Below are 18377 nucleotides of genomic sequence, written 5' to 3' on the forward strand. Positions count from 1 at the left end.
TTGTAGAGCTGGTTTGGTGGTGCTGAATTCTTTTAGCTTTTGCCTGTCTGTAAGCCTTTTGATTTCTCCATCAAATCTGAATTGATCCTTTCCGGGTAGAGTAATCTTGGTTGTAGGTTCTTCCCTTTCATCACTTTAAATATGTCATGCCACTCCCTTCTGGCTTGTGGTGTTTCTGCTGAGAAATCAGCTGTTAACCTTATGAGAGTTCCCTTGTATGTTATTTGTCATTTTTCCCTTGCTGCTTTCAATAATTTTTCTTTAATTTTTGACAGTTTGATTACTGTGTGTCTCAGCGTGTTTCTCCTTGGGTTTATCCTGTATGGGACTCTATGTGCTTCCTGGACTTGGGTGGCTATTTCCTTTTCCATGTTAGGGAAGTTTTCGACTATAATATCTTCAAATATTTTCTTGGGTCCTTTCTCTGTCTCTTTTCCTTCTGGTACCCCCATAATGTGAATGTTGTTGAGTTTAATGTTGTCCCAGAGGTCTCTTAAGCTATCTTCATTTCTTTTCATTCTTTTTTCTTTATTCTGTTCCATGGCAGTTAATTCCACCATTCTGTCTTCCAGGTCACTTATCCGTTCTTCTGCCTCAGTTATTCTGCTATTGATTCCTTTTAGTATATTTTTCCTTTCAGTTATTGTAGTGTTCATCTCTGTTTCTTTGTTCTTTAATTCTTCTAGGTCTTTTTTAAACATTTCTTGCATCTTCTCGATCATTGCCTCCATTCTTTTTCCGGGGTCCTGGATCATCTTCACTATCGTTATTCTGAATTCTTTTTCTGGTAGGTTGCCTATCTCTACTTCATTTTGTTGTTTTTCTGGGGTTTTATCTTGTTCCTTCATCTGGTACATAGCCCTCTGCCTTTTCATCTTGTCTGTCTTTCTGTGAATGCGGTTTTTGTTCCACCTATTGTCACTATTGATCGTTGTTCTCACATTGTTTTAAATGTGCATGTTTTAGCTTTCCAGATTATCAGTTATCCTTTTAAAGACAAGGACACAGTCTTTGTTCAGCATGGCTTTATACTGTTTTGCACAAATATGTACTCAATAAATGTTAATTTCTTGCTTGCCTAACTGACCTGATTAAATTCAGCACTCTATTTCTGATGACTTAAAATTTTCAAAAATTTAACCCAATTGTTAATTTTACTGATGGACGAGAATTTTTCATTTGAATTGGGAGCAAATCCAACATGGATTTATTACATACATGCCCATCATTAAGCTTGGTGTTCTTGGGGGTTGCAAGTATTAATAACAGTAATGACCGTGTAAGGCTGGAAGTATGATTCCCCACTGAAAGATGATGAAATTAAGGCTAAAAGAGGTTAAAATGTTGCCCATGATCTTATCTTCCATAACTAGTGAGAAGTGGAAATAGGACCAGAAGCCAGTCCTTCTGCCCTGTTGTTTCATGCTCTTCCCACACACCATATGACCTTTCTAGAGCCCTTTCATGTCTTTTTGGGGGCTTCCAATCTGGTGAGGAAATAAGACCCTTGCAGGGGGAGAGCATGAAAATGATAGGAGCCAGGAGTGCCCTACTCTTTCACATCAGTTACAGATTGTCAGAGCATCTGTAATGCTCAGTATGTTCATTGTGCATCTCAATTGCCCACGCTACTTCCTTAGGGCTGTCATTCACTTGGGGGTCTCCAAGGAGACAGTGCACATTCTGGCAGTCAGCTCTTGGCACCTCCACCTTGATATTTTAACAAAGATTACAGTGCAGGTTCATTCCCTCAGATTCCAGGTGTTTTATATAAATCTGGCCTTTGGGCTTATGGGAGATTGAAAATGGGGCTCCAGTATCCCCAAACCACGATGTTCCCAGAATTGGAGGAGTGGAAACAGAAAGATATGAAGAAATACAGCCTTTTTCCCCCTCTGACAATTACTAATTCTGGGGTCATATTAAATAGACAACCTATTGAGCATCTAGGTGCTGTCTTCATCTACCACGTGTTATTTCTCCTTCGTTGAAAGTCAATGGTGGGAGTGAGGGAGCAGAACTGAGGTGAGAAGAAGGTTGTTATTTACTGTGAAGTTACAATAATTCAGAATAAGACCAAAATTTGAACACCCGTTGTTCCTCTCCCTGGCATTTGGCCAGGTACTTAGCCTCTCTGAATTTTAGTTTCCTTATCTGTAAAAATATCAGTTGTTTTTATTTTGGGGGAATGAAAAGGGGGTAGCCATAGAGTGAAACAGATATTAAGTTTTGGAACCAGTGAAGGTAAAAACAAATGATCCAAAAGGGTAGGAAGATGACAAGGAGAAGTGGCAGGTGATAAAAGGCAAGGGGGTGGAGAACTTAGAAAGGAAAGTGGCAAATAGCTCCACATTCAACAGGAAAATGCAGAAGAGACATTTAGATTTTGCCAGAAGCAGACCACTGAGGACCTCAGAGCAGTTTCCATGGAGTGCTGAGAAGAACCAGATTACATGGGCTTGAGGAGGGAGTGGGTGGTGGGAAAACAGCACAGTGAGATTCCTCTCCCCTCTAGTCATGAAAGGCAGGACCTGGGAGAGTGGTGTCTTCCTGGTGTTGTGATGACCAGGCACTGGGGAGGGTGACTTGCTTCTTGTTTCCCAGTGCCACTTACAGATCTCATCTCCTCATTTCTCCTTCAGAGTCACTGTTTTCTCATCCAAAAAAGACAAAAAATTATTGTTTATTTCATAGGTTTTAGAATATTGAAGGAGATAATGCATGTAAAATGCTTGGTCTGTAGAACAAAGGGACTCAATAAAAGTTAGCTGCTATCATTGTATTATTTTTATGTTTTAGAGCATTATTACTATTATTATATATTATTATGTTTTAATTAGCATTATTATGTAGAAGGGCAGGTCAGTTAGAAATGGCTCAAGTTGCAGGGGGCTCACGGGTGGGGATGTAGGAGTCTGGTAGTCAGAATCATGCCAAATTCTGTGCTGCTGGGTATACAGTAAAAGGAGCAAGACAGACAGTATCCCTGCCCTCATGGATCTTATGAACTAGTTGGGGGAGTAGCCAAGGAGGCTGTGGTGAGGGTTAGGGCAGAGGAAGCAGAGGGCTCTGTGGACCTAACTTGATCCAGGAGCTTTAGTGAAGGAACTAAGATTCTCATTTGCCCTCCCCACTGCTCCCCACCCAACCCCACCACCAGCTTTAGAAGAGAAGCTCTGGATCCGGGAAGTAATATTGGATCAACACGTGTCCATTAGAGTGGGACTCTATCACATCCATGGATTTAAGAATTCCTTCATTGGCTGATACTGTTAACTGGTCTATGAGGAATGATCCAAAGATGGCTCCACCTGCTTTATTTTTAAATAAGTAAGTCCTAATGTGAATGTTCTTAGCACAGTCTCCGAAACTTACTATGAATGAAATCACTATAATAACAATATGGAGACTTTCATAGCAAATCATTAGAGAAATTCCATTTTCTGTCAGCAAACACAATTTAAGCACTTAGCAGCTAAGCTTCTTAAGATTCATAGCTGACTAGGGAGCAATTAGGACTGGATTTTAATGAATACACATGAACTCAGGGGTTTCTGCCAGGAAGAAAGGCTAAGTTAGTAAGTAGTGGAAACAGCTTTTGAATTTAATTCAGAATATCACTTAGACATCTTCTTGGAATAAAACACAATTAAACAGATCTTTAACTTATGCACTAATTACAGCATGCTATATTTATCTCCTCATTCACAACACCCTCGTCATTCAGTTTGACAAGCAAAATGTATGGGGGGCTACTGCTGACTTTTAAATGGCTATTAAACAGTTAAACTGATCAGCTATTAAAACAGAAGTAGGACCCCTCCAACTTGATTGATCAATTAACTTGAATGTTCTGATGAATGCTGGCAATTTGAAATTCAGCTCCTTTAGCATCTGTATCTAAAGGGGGAGGGACTAGAAGGGAAAGATCTAGGCACTGAATGATTCTTGTGCATGACCACTTTTCAGGGTTACAAATTCCCCCTTCCCAGTTGCCTTGACTTTCTGTAACCCATGGTTGTTATCTCAACCCCACTGGCTATTTTAGGATCCCCACAGTTTGCAAAGTTCCATACCTAATTATTTCTAGGAGTCTCCAGGGGTTTAAAATGAAGCCCTGTGAACACCCAAGTGTTTCTTTTGTTTAGAAACACAGTTTAAGTTTGTATGTCAGTTTGGATCCTCTGGGAAGACAAGATGGAGTTGAAGGGCAAGATAGTTATTCAGAGTACTGCCCATGAAAGATAAAGGGGAGAAGGGGCCAGAGTAGGCAAAGAGAGCCTTCAGGTCATAATGCTGATATGATTGATACCCATGAGGGGAATGGGGAGAGGAAGGAGAATTGGGTATGAAGAGCCTCAGACATAGGTGTGGCTTCTTGAAAGTCTTGGCCAGCCCAACAGGGAAGCCTGGCACCACGATTTCCCATAGAGGAGGTCCACGTTGGGCAGAACTGGCCAGGCCCTAACATCCCCCATCATTCTGCATCACTGGCTGGGGGCAGCCTGGGGAAGAGCACAGCCTGGGCTCCAGTGCTGCCCCAGATCCCAAAGGTACTGTGGCTGGAGGTGCTCAGATCACTGCAGCCCTTGTAGGATCAGCCACTGCTTCCCGGATGGACATCCCAGCAGCTCACCTCCGTGGCTGCCGGCGGACTACATCTAGATTACAAACAGTGGGGCTGCAAGGCTGCCCGCGGCACAAATCCCAGGATTTGATGTTTTAACTGACATACTTGTAAAAGGATATTCCCAGTGGCCTTAAAGCTACGTGGGTGTATTAGAATTCAGAACAGGGCTGGCAAGTGAAAATTTTCTACGGGGAAAATTCTACTGTAGTCAGCTGTATTGAATGTAGACTCCTTCACTAAGATTTTAAGAGGATTATTCATTAAGTATGTAAATTAAAAACCTCAAGAGTAACTGAAATTATTTGCTTCATTTAAAACAACATTTGAAACCTCAGACATATGGAAATGCTTATATATGCCAAGTAGCCATCTTTTACCATTTAAGTAGAAGGTGATCTAGCTTGCTAAAAATAGATAAGTTTGTAAAGGACTTTTCCTTAATTATGAAAATGTCAAGTCTGCCTTATGTGAATGGGTTTATTACATGAGTAGTTTGTACTGTTTTAATCTTTAGAATGCCTATTTTCCCTGAATCACTGTGTGTAATCAGGCACAAGTTTATTTTTCTCAGACTTAATGGGAGGTATATGTTCATCAGCAAATATACTACACTCCCCATGATTTATCACTTATCCTCAAAACAGCCCCAGGAAATAGATATTATTTTCATGCCCATTTTATGGACATGGAAACAGAGTGAGAATTTAAGCAGATGGCTCAACTTTTTTTCTGATGGAAAGTGACAGGATCTTAGATCTGTCAGATTCTGGAGACTGCATGACCAAATACCATACCATACTGCTTATCGCTATGTGTTCAATAGTTCTTTATTTACAGGAAAATAATGAATATGATAGTATCCACAATAATTTGTGTCATCTTAAAATGGCGCTTTACTCTGTTTTTTTTAAACTTTTAATTTTATATTGGAGTATAGCTGATTAACAGTGTTGTGTTAGTTTCAGGTGTACAGCAGAGTGATTCAGTTATACATACACATGTATCTATTATTTTTCAAATTCTTTTCCCATGTAGGTTATTACAGAGTACTGAGCAGAGTTCCCTGTGCTATGCAGCAGGTCCTTCTTGGTTATCTATTTTAACTATAGCAGTGTGTACATGTCAATCCCAAACTCCCTAAATATCCCTCCCTTCCACCTTTCCCCCGGAAACCATAAGTTCATTCTCTAAGTCTATGAGTCTGTTTCTGTTTTGTAAATAAGTACATTTTTATCAATTTTAAAGATTCTGCATATAAGCGATATCATATGATACTTGTCTTTCTCTGTCTGACTTACTGCACTTACTACGATAATCTCCAGGTCCATCTGTGTTGCTGCAAATGGCATTATTTCGTTCTTTTTAATGGCTGAATAATATTCCATTGTATATATGTACCACATCCTCTTTATCCAGTCCTCTGTCAATGGCCATTTAGGTTGCTTCCATGTCTTGGCTATTGTAAACAGCACTGTGATGAACACTGAGGTGCATGTATCCTTTCAAACCATGTTTTTCTCTGAATATGTGCCCAGTAGTGGGATTGCTGGATCATATGGTAGCTCTATTTTTAGTCTCTCCATACTGTTCTCCATAGTGGCTGTACCAATTTACATTCCCACCAACAGTGTAGGAGGGTTCCCTTTTCTCCCCACCCTCTCCAGCATTTATTGTTTGTAGACTTTTTGATAATGGCCATTCTGACTGGTGTGAGGTGATATCTCATTGTACTTTTGATTTGCATTTCTCTAATAATTAGCGATGTTGAGCAACTTTTTTTGTGTCTCTTGGCCATCTGTATGTCTTCTTCAGAGAAATGTGTATTTAGGTCTTCTGCCCATTTCTGCTTGGTTTTTTATTTTTTATTTTTGATATTGAGGTGCATGAGCTGTTTGTAAATTTTGGAGATTAATCTCTTGGTGGTCACATCATTTGCAAATATTTTCTCCCATTCTGTGGGTTGTCTTTTTGTTTCATTTATGGTTTCCTTTGCTGTGCAAAACCTTTTGAGTTTAATTGGGTCCCATTTGTTTGTTTTTATTTCCATTATTCTAGGAGATGGATCGAAAAAGATATTGCTGTGATTTATGTCACAGTGTTCTGCCTATATTTTCCTCTAAGAGTTTTATAGTATCTGGTCTTACATTTAGGTCTTTAATCCCTTTTTATTTTATTATTGTGTATGGTGTTAAAGAATATTCTTTTTTATTAATTTTTATTGGAGTATAGATGCTTTACAATGCTGTGTTAGTTTCTGCTGTACAGCAAAGTGAATCAGTTATATGCATGCATATGCCCCCTCTTGTTTAGATTTCCTTCCCATTTAGGTCATCACAGAGCATTGAGTAGAGTTGCCTGTGCTATACAGTAGGTTCTCATTATTTATCTATTTTATACATAGTAGTGTGTATTTGTCAATCCCAATCTTCCAATTCATCCCAGCCCCCTTCCCCTCTTGTTATCCATAAGTTTTCTCTATATCTGTGTCTCTATTTCTACTTTGCAAATAAGTTCATCTGTACCATTTTTCTAGATTCCACATATAAGCGCTATTATATGATATTTGTTTTTCCCCTTCTGATTTACTTCACTCTGTATGATAGTCTCTAGGTCTACCCACATCTCTGCAAATGTAACTATTTCGTTCCTTTTTATGGCTGAGGAATATTTCATTGTATATATGTACCACAACTTTTTTTAAGCTATCCTTTTTTTTTTTTTTGTGGTATGTGGGCCTCTCACTGTTGTGGCCTCTCCCATTGTGGAGCACAGGCTCCGGATGCGCAGGCCCAACGGCCATGGCTCACGGGCCCAGCCACTCCGTGGCATGTGGGATCTTCCTGGAATGGGGCATGAACCTGTGTCCCCTGCATCGGCAGGCGGACTCTCAACCACTGTGCCACCAGGGAAGCCCTAAGCTATTATTTTTATTTATTTATTTACACTCCTCTGGATCTAGGTTGCAACACATGGGATCTTTGTTGTGGCATGCAGGATCTTTAGTTGTGGCATATGGGCTTCTTAGTTGTGGCATGTGGGATCTTTTAGTTGCAGCTTGTGGGTTTCTTCGTTGTGACATGCGGAATCTTAGTTGAGGCATACGAACCCTTAGTTGAGGCATGCATGCAGGATCTAGTTCCCCAACCAGGGATCTAACCCAGGTCCACTGCATTGGGAGCACAATGTCTTACCCACTGGACCACCAGAGAAGTCTCATACCACATCTTCTTTATCCATTCCTCTGCTGATGGACATTTAGGTTGCTTCCGTGTCCTGGATATTGTAAATAGTGCTGCAATGAACACTGGGTGCATGTGTCTTTTGAAAATACGGTTTTCTCTGAGTATATGCCCAGGAGTGGGATTGCTGTGTCATATGGTAGTTCTATTTCTGAGGAACCTCCATACTGTTCTCCATAGTGGCTGTACCGATTTACATTTCCACCAACAGCATAGGAGGGTTCCCTGTTCTCCACATCCTCTCCAGCATTTACTGTTTGTAGATTTTTTGATGATGGCCATTCTGACCGGTGTGAGGTGCTAACTCATTGTAGTTTTGATTTGCATCTCTCTAATAATTAGTGATATCAAGCAGCTTTTCATGTGCCTCTTGGCCATCTGTATGTCTTCTTTGGAGAAATGTCTATTTAGGTCTGCCGCCCATTTTTTGATTGGGTTGTTTGTTTTTTTGATATTGAGCTGTATGAGCTGTTTGTATAGTTTAGAGATTAATCCCTTGTCAGTTGCTTCATTTGCAAATATTTTCTCCCATTCTGAGGGTTGTCTTTGTGTTTTGTTTATGGTTTCCTTTGCTGTGCAACAGCTTTTAAGTTTAATTAGGTCCCATTTGTTTATTTTTGTTTTTATTTTCATTACTCTAGGAGGTAGGTCAAAAAAGCTGTTGCTGAAATTTATGTCAAAGAGTGTTCTGCCTATGTTTTCCTCTAAGAGTTAGAGGTCTTACATTTATGTCTTTAATCCATTTGAGTTTATTTTTGTGTATGGTGTTAGGGAGTGTTCTAATTTCATTCCCTTACATGTAGCTGTTCAGTTTTCCCAGCACCACTTACTGAAGAGACTGTCTTTTCTCCATTGTATATTCTTGCTTCCTTTGTCATAGATTAGGTGACCTTAGGTGCATGGGTTTATCTCTGGGCTTTCTATCCTGTTCCATTGATCTATATTTCTGTTTTAGTGCCAGTACCATATTGTCTTGATGACTGTAGCTTTGTAGTATAGTCTGAAGTCAGGGAGCCTGATTCTCCAGCTCTGTTTTTCTTCCTTAAGATTGCTTTGGCTATTCAGAGTCTTCTGTGTCTCCATACAAATTTTAAGATTTTTTTGTTCTAGTTCTTTGAAAAATGCCATTGGTAATTTGATAGGGATTGCATTGAATCTGTAGATTGTCTTGGGTAGTATAGTCATTTTGACAATATTTATTCTTGCAATCCAAGAACATGGTATATCTTTCCATCTGTTTGTGTCATCTTCAGTTTCTTTCATCAGCATCTCATAGTTTTCTGAGTACAGGTCTTTTGCCTCCTTAGGTAGGTTTATTCCTAGGTATTTTATTCTTTTTCATGCTATGGTAAATGGGGTTGTTTCTTTAATTTCTCTTTCTGACCTTTTGTTGCTATCTCCACTTCATTTAGTTGTTTTTCTGGGGTTTTATCTTGTTCCTTCCTCTGGTACATAGCCCTCTGCATTTTCATTTTGCCTATCTTCCTGTGAATGTGGTTTTAGTTCCACAGGCTGTAGAATTTTAGTTTTCTTGCTTCTGCTGTCTGCCCTGTGGTGGACAAGGCTATCTAAGAGGCTTGTGCAAGCTTCCTGCTAAGATTTCTTTCCACGTCTTTGGTCGCTTTAGCTTCCAGTTCTCTCATGTCTGTAAAGTGCTTGAGCAAGTGGGGCGCGGCAAATGAAGCTTGCGAGCATCAAGCCCTCCGTAGCGCCACGGGGAGAGGCCCAATCCACTGCACCAGTGCCATTTTTACACTGACCTGCTGCCGCCACCACTGCCACCGCTGCCACCGCTGCAGGCCCCAGACCCCCTCTTTGCTTTTCATCTCTATTTTCTTTTTCCTGCCTTCCTGTTTATTACTCAAACATTTTTTTGAACTCCATTTTATTTTATCATTAGTGTTTTTGAGTGTATCTCTTTTTATAGATTTTTTTTAGTGGTTGCTGTAGATGTTATATTATATATACACATAACATTATATTCTGTTGGTGTTGTTATTTCACCTGTTAGAGTGAAGTACAGGCATACCTTGTAGATATTGTGGATTCAGTTCCAGACCACTGCAATAAAGTGAATGTTGCAATAAAGCAAGACACACAGAGTTTTGTTTTTTTTGGTTTCCTAGTGCACACAAACGTTATGTTTATACTACACTGTATCCTATTAGGTGTGCAATGGCATTATGTGTAAAAAAACAATGTACATGCCTTAAAAATACTTTATAGCTGAAAACTGCTAACCACCGTCTGAGCCTTCAGTGAGTCGTGATATTTTTGCTGGTGAAGGGTCTTGCCTTGATGTTGACAGCTGCTCACTGATCAGGGTGGTGATTACTGAATGTTGGGTGGCTGTGGCAATTTCTTAAAATAAGACAACCATAACTTTGTCACACTGACTCTTCCTTTCACTTGAACACTTAGAGGCCATTGTAGGGTTATTAATTGGCCTAATTTGAATATTGTTGTGTCTCAGGGAATAGGGAGGCCTGAGGAGAGGGAGAGAGATAGGGGTATGGCTGGTCAGTGGAGCAGTCAGAACACACACATTTATCAGTTAAGTTCACTGTCTTTTATGGGCATGGTTTTTGGTGCCCCACAACAGTGACAGTAGTACCATCAAAGATCACAGATCCCCATAAAAGATACAATAATAATGAAAAAGCTTGAAATATTCAAAGAATTTACCAAAACGTGACAAAGGGACACGGCATGAACAAATGCTGTTTGGAAAAATGGAGTCAATAGACTTGATCAATGAAGGGTTGCTCACAAACCTTCAATTTGTAAAAAAATGCAAAATCTGTGAAGCACAATAAAGCAATGCATAATAAAATGAGGTATGCCTGTATAGAGAGAATATCTCCCTTTATATCTCTTTACCCTGACCTGTTTATAATATAATTATCTTAATTATTTAATTTACCTATTTAGAATCACATCAGACAGTGCTATAATTTTCTTTCAAACATTAATATAATTTAGAAAATCAGAATGAGATGGAAAGGCTTTTTTTTTACCCATATTTTCTTTTCCTATGTTCTTCCTCCTTCCTGATATCCCAAGGTTCCTTATTTATCTTTCCATTCTTGTTATGGGAACTTCCTTTAGCTATTCTATTAAGATTTGCTGGTGAAAAATTCTCTTAGTTTTCCCTTATCTGAAAACGTCTTGATCTCTTCTTTATTTGTGAGGAATGTTTTTGCTGGGAATAGGATTATGGTTTTGCAGTTTTTTCTGGACTTGAAAAATATTGTGCCACTTATTTCTGGCTTTCATGGTTTGTGATGAGAAATCTTGTGTCATTTGAATTGTTTTTCTTCTATAGAATAGGTGTCACTTTTCTCTGGCTGCTTTCAAGATTTTTTCTTCGTCTTTAGTTTTGCAGAAGTTTAATTATGATATGTTGTGGCATGGATTTCTTTGGGTTTCTTCTTTTTAAAAATTAAAATATAGTTGAAGTACAATATTATGTTAGTTTCAGGTGTTCTACATAGTGATTTGATATTTGTGTACATTACGAAATGATCACCATAAGTCTAGTAACCATCTGTCCCCATACAAAATTATTACACTATTATTGATCATATTCCTTATGCTGTATATTACATCACTATGGCTTATTTATTTTATAACTGGAGGCTTGTACCTCTTAATCTCCTTCACCTACTTTCCCCTCCCTCCCTCCTCCCCTCTGACAATCAGCCATTTGTTCTCTGTATCTATGAGTTTGTTTTCATTTTGTTTTGTTTGTTTTGATAGATTCCACATATAAGTGAGATCATGTGGTATTTGTCTTTTTCTGGCTGACTTATTTCACTTAGCATAATATCCTTTAGACCCGTCCATGTTGTACAATTGGCAAGATTTTGTTTTTATATGGCTGAGTAATTTTCCATCATATATATAAAATACATCACATCTTCTTTATCCATTCATCTATCCACGGACACCTAAGTTGCTTCCCTATCTTGGCTATTGTAAATAATGCTGCAGTGAACATAGGGGCACACATATCTTTTTGAATTATTGTTTTTGTTTTCATCCAGTAAATACCCAGAAGTGAAATTGCTAGATCATATGGCAGTTCTATTTTTAATTTTTTGCGGAACCTCCATACTGTTTACCATAGTGGCTATGTCAATTTACAATCCTACCAACAGTGCACAGGGGTTCCTTTTTCTCCACATCCTTGCCAACACTTGTTATTTCTTGTCTTTATGATGACAGCCATTCTGACATGTGTGTGGTGGTATCTTTTGGTTTTAATTTGCATTCCTCTGATGGTTAGTGATGTTGAGAATTTTTTCATGTGTCTGTTGGCCGTCTATGTGTCTTCTTTGGAAAAACGTCTTTTCAGGTCCTCTGCCCACTTTTTAATCAGGTTGTTTATTTTATTTTATTTTTTGAAGTTTAGTTATATGAGTTCTTTGTATATTTTGGATAGTAACCCCTTATCAGATATATCATTTGCAAATATCTTCTCCCATTCAGTAAGTTGCCTTTTCATTTTGTTGATAGTTTGCTTTGCTGTGAAAAATTTTTTAGTTTAATATAGTCCCATTTTCTTATTTTTGCTTTATTTCCCTTGCCTGAGGAGACATATCTAGAAAGATATTACTAAGACCAGTGTGAAAGAGTGTACTGTCTATGTTTTCCTCTCGGAGTTTTATGGCTTCAGGTCTTACATTTAAGTCTTTAATCCATTTCAAGTTTATTTTTATATATGTGTGAAAAAGTAGTTCAGTTTGATTCTTTTGCATGTAGCTTTTGCTTGTCCAGTTTTGCCAACACCATTTATAAAGAAGTCTCGTTTTTCCCCCATTGTATTTTCTTGGTTCCTTTGTCATAGATTAACTATGTAAGTGTGTGTTTATTTCTGGGCTATTCTGTCCCATTGATCTATGTGTCTGTTTTTGTGCCTGTACTGTTCTATTTTCATTACTGTAGCTTTGTAGTATAGCTTGATATCAGGGAACATGATACCTCCAGCTCTGTTCTTCTTTCTCAAGATTGCTTGGCCTACTTGGGGTCTTCTGTGTTTCCATTCAAATTTTAGAATTTTTCTAGTTCTGTGAAAAATGCCATTGGTATTTTGAAACAGATTGCACTGAATCTGGAAATGTGTAGTATGATCTTTTTTTTTTTACATCTTTATTGGAGTATAATTGCTTTACAATGGTGTGTTAGTTTCTGCTTTGTAACAAAGTGAATCAGTTATACATATACATATGTTCCCATATCTCTTGCATCTCCCTCCCTCCCACCCTCCCATCCCACCCCTCTAGGTGGTCACAAAGCACCGAGCTGATCTCCCTGTGCTATGCAGCTGCTTCCCACTAGCTATCTATTTTACATGTAGTAGTGTATATATGTCCATGCCGCTCTCTCACTTTGTCCCAGCTTACCCTTCCCCATCCCCATATCCTCAAGGCCATTCTCTAGTAGATCTGTGTATTTATTCCTGTCTTACCCCTAGGTTCTTCATGACATTTTTTTCTTAAATTCCATATATATGTTAGCATACGGTATTTGTCTTTGTCTTTCTGAGTTACTTCATTCTGTATGACAGACTCTAGGTCCATCCACCTCACTACAAATAACTCAATTTTGTTTCTTTTTATGGCTAAGTAATATTCCATTGTATATATGTGCCACATCTTCTTTATCCATTCATCTGATGATGGACACCTAGGTTGTTTCCATGTCCTGGCTATTGTAAATAGAGATGCAATGAACATTTTGGTACATGACTCTTTTTGAATTATGGTTTTCTCAGGGCATATGCCCAGTAGTGGGATTGCTGGGTCATATGGTAGTTGTATTTTTAGATATTTGAGGAACGTCTATACTGTTCTCCATAGTGGCTGTATCAATTTACATTCCCACCAACAGTGCAAGAGGGTTCCCTTTTCTCCACACCCTCTCCAGCATTTATTATTTCTAGATTTTTTGATGATGGCCATTCTGACCGGTGTGAGGTGATATCTCATTGTAGTTTTGATTTGCATTTCTCTAATGATTAATGATGTTGAGCATTCTTTCATGTATTTCTTGGCAGTCTGTATATCTTCTTTGGAGAAATGTCTATTAAGGTCTTCTGCCCATTTTTGGATTGGGTTGTTTGTTTTTTTGTTATTGAGCTGCATGAGCTGCTTGTAAATTTTGGAGATTAATCCTTTGTCAGTTGCTTCATTTGCAAATATTTTCTCCCATTCTGAGGGTTGTCTTTTGGTCTTGTTTATGGTTTCCTTTGCTGTGCAAAAGCTTTGAAGTTTCATTAGGTCCCATTTGTTTATTTTTGGTTTTATTTCCATTTCTCTAGGAGGTGGGTCAAAAAGGATCTTGCTATGATTTATGTCATAGAGTGTTTTACCTATGTTTTCCTCTAAGAGTTTTATAGTGTCTGGCCTTACATTTAGGTCTTTAATCCATTTTGAGTTTATTTTTGTGTATGGTGTTAAGGAATGTTCTAATTTCATTCTATTACATGTACCTGTCCAGTTATCCCTGCACCACTTATTGAAGGGGCTGTCTTATCTCCATTGTATATTCTTGCCTCCTTTATCAAAGATAAGGTGACCGGGCTTCCCTGGTGGCACAGTGGTTGAGAGTCCGCCTGCCGATGCAGGGCACCTGGGTTCGTGCCCTGGTCCGGGAAGATCCCACATGCCGCGGAGTGCCTAGGCCCGAGACCCATGGCCGCTGAGCCTGCATGTCCGGAGCCTGTGCTCCGCAATGGGAGAGGCCACAACAGTGAGAGGCTCGTGTACCACAAAAAAAATAAAAAGTAAAAAAATAAGGTGACCATATGTGCATGGGTTTATCTCTGGGCTTTCTATCCTGTTCCATTGATCTATATTTCTGTTTTTGTGCCAGTACCATACTGTCTTGATGACTGTAGCTTTGTAGTATAGTCTGAAGTCAGGGAGCCTGATTCCTTCAGCTCTGTTTTTCTTTCTCAAGATTGCTTTGGCTATTCGGATCTTTTGTGATTCCATACAAATTGTGAAATTTTTTCTTCTAGTTCTGTGAAAAATGCCATTGGTAGTTTGATAGGGATTGCATTGAATCTGTAGATTGCTTTGGGTAGTAGAGTCATTTTCACAGTGTTGATTCTTCCAATCCAAGAACGTGATATATCTCTCCATTTGTTTGTATCATCTTCAATTTCTTTCATCAGTGTCTTATAGTTTTCTGCATACAGGTCTTTGGTCTCCTTAGGTAGGTTTATTCCTAGATATTTTATTCTTTTTGTTGCAGTGGTAAATGGGAGTGTTTCCTTAATTTCTCTTTCAGATTTTTCATCATTAGTGTATAGGAATGCAAGAGATTTCTGTGCATTAATTTTGTATCCTGCTACTTTACCAAATTCATTGATTACCTCTAGTAGTTTTTTGGTAGCATCTTTAGGATTCTCTATGTATAGTATCATGTCATCTACAAACAGTTACTGTTATACTTCTTCTTTTCTAATTTGGATTCCTTTTATTTCTTTTTCTTCTCTGATTTCTCTGGCTAAAACTTCCAAAACTATGTTGAATAATAGTGGTGAGAGTGGGCAACCTTGTCTTGTTCCTGATCTTAGAGGAAGTGGTTTCAGTTTTTCACCATTGAGAACAATGTTGGCTGTGGGTTTGTCATATATGGCCTTTATTATGTTGAGGTAAGTTCCCTCTATGCTTACTCTGGAAAGCTTTTATCATAAATGGGTGTTGAATGTTGTCAAAAGCTTGTTTCTGCATCTACTGAGATTATCATATGGCTTTTATCCTCCAGTTTGTTAATATGGTGTATTGATTGATTTGCGTATATTGAAGAATTCTTGCATTCCTGGGATAAACCCACTTGAACATGGTATATGATCCTTTTAATGTGCTGTTGGATTCTGTTTGCTAGTATTGTCTTGAGGATTTTTGCATCTGTGTTTATCAGTGATATTGGCCTATGGTTTTCTTTTTTTGTGACATCTCTGTCTCGTTTTGGTATCAGGGTGTTGGTGGCCTCATAGAATGAGTTTGGGTGTGTTCCTGCCGGCGCTGTATTTTGGAAGCGTTTGAGAAAGATAGGTGTTAGCTCTTCTCTAAATGTTTGATAGAATTCACCTGTGAAGCCATCTGGTCATCGGCTTTTGTTTACTGAAAGATTTTTAACCACAGTCTCAATATCAGTGCTTGTGATTGTTCTGCTTATATTTTCTATTTTTCCTGTTTCAGTCTCGGAATGTTGTGCTTTTCTAAGAATTTGTCCATTTCTTCCAGGTTTTCATTTTATTGGCATATAATTGCTCGTAGTAATCTCTCATGATCCTTTGTATTTCTGCAATGTCAGTTATTACTTCTTTTTAATTTCTAGTTCTATTGATTTGAGTCCTCTACCTTTTTTTCTTGATGAGTCTGGCTAATGGTTTATCAATTTTGTTTATTTTCTTAAAGAACCAGCTTTTATTTTTATTGAGCTTTGCTATTGTTTCCTTCATTTCTTTTTCATTTATTTCTGATCTGATCTTTATGATTTCTTTCCTTCTGCTAACTTTGGGGTTTTTGGTTCTTCTTTCTCTGATTGCTTTAGGTATAAGGTTAGGTTGTTTATTTGAGATTTTTCTTGTTTCTTGAGGTAGGATTGTATTGCTATAAACTTCCCTCTTAAAACTGCTTTTGCTGCATCCCACAGGTTTTGGGTCATAGTGTTTTCCTTGTCATTTGTTTCTAGGTATTTTTTGATTTCCTCTTTGATTTCTTCAGTGATCTGTTGATTATTTAGTAACATATTGTTTAGCCTCCATGTGTTTGTAATTTTTACAGTTTTTTTTCCTGTAATTGATATCTAGTATCATAGCATTGTGGTCAGAAAAGATACTTGATACGATTTCAGTTTTCTTAAATTTACCAAGCATTGATTAGTGACCCAAGGTTTGATCTATCCTGGAGAATGTTCCATGAGCACTTGAGAAGAAAGTGTATTCTGTTGTTTTTGGATGGAATGTCCTATAAATATCAATCCTATCCATCTTGTTTAATGTATCATTTAATGCTTGTTTTTCCTTATTTGTTTTCATTTTGGTTGATCTGACAATTGGTGAAAGTGGGGTGTTAAAATCCCCTACTATGATTGTGTTACTGTCGATTTCCCCTTTTATGGCTGTTAGTATTTGCCTTATGTGTTGAGGTGCTCCTGTGTTGGGTGCATAAATATTTACAATTGTTTTACCTTCTTCTTGGATTGATCCCTTCATCATTATGTAGTATCCTATCCTTCTTCGTCTCTTGTAATAGTCTTATTTTAAAGTCTATTTTGTCTGATATGAGAATTGCTGCTCCAGCTTTCTCTTGATTTCCATTTGCATAGAATATCTTTTTCCATCCCCTCACTTTCAGTCTGTATGTGTCCCTAGGTCTGAAGTGGGTTTCTTGTAGACAGCATATATACGGTCTTGTTTTTGTATCCATTCAGCCAGTCATTGTCTTTTGGTTGGAGCATTTAATCCATTTACATTTAAGGTAATTATCAATATGTATGTTCCTGTTACCATTTTCTTAATTGTTTTGGGTTTGTTATTGTAGGTCTTTTCCTTCTCCTGTGTTTCCTGCCTAGAGGAGTCTTTTAGCATTTGTTGTAGAGCTGGTTTGGTGCTGAATTCTTTTAGCTTTTGCTTGTCTGTAAAGCTTTTGATTTCTCCATCAAGTCTGAATGAGATCCTTGCCAGGTAGAGTAATCTTGGTTGTAGGTTTTTCCCTTTAATCCCTTTAAATGTGTCCTGCCACTCCTTTCTGGTTTGCAGAGTTTCTGCTGAAAAATCAGCTGTTAAGTTTATGGGGATTCTCTTGTATGTTATTTGTTGTGTTTGCCTTGCTGCTTTTAATTTTTTTTTTCTTTTTATTTAATTTTTGATAGTTTGATTAATATGTGTCTTGGCATGTTTCTCCTTGGATGTATCCTGTATGGGAATCTCTGTGCTTCCTGGACTTGACTATTTCCTTTCCCATGTTACGGAAGTTTTCAAACATAATCTTTTCATATATTTTCTCAGTCCCTTTCTTTTTCTCTTCTTCTGGGACCCCTATAATTTGAATGTTGGTATGTTTAATGTTGTCTCAGAGGTCTCTGAGACTGTCCTCAATTCTTTTCATTCTTTTTTCTTTATTGTGCTCTGTGGAATTATTTCCACTATTTTATCTTCCAGGTCACTTATCCGTTCTTCTGCCTCAGTTATTCTGTTGATTCCTTCTAGGGAATTTTTAATTTCATATACTATGTTGTTCATCATTGTTTGTTTGCTCTTTAGTTCTTCTAGGTCCTTGTTAAACTTTTCTTGTATTTTCTCCATTCTATTTCCAAGATTTTGGATCATCTTTAGTATCATTACTGTGAATTCTTTTTTAGGTAGACTGCCTATTTCCTCTTCATTTGTTTAGTTTGGTGGGTTTTTACCTTGCTTGTTCATCTGCTGTGTATTTCTCTCTCTTCTCATTTTGCTTAACTTACTGTGTTTGGGGTCTCCTTTTTGCAGG

This window comes from Hyperoodon ampullatus, assembly GCF_949752795.1.
Source record: "Hyperoodon ampullatus genome assembly, chromosome: X".
In the NCBI taxonomy this organism is placed as follows: Eukaryota; Metazoa; Chordata; class Mammalia; order Artiodactyla; family Ziphiidae; genus Hyperoodon; species Hyperoodon ampullatus.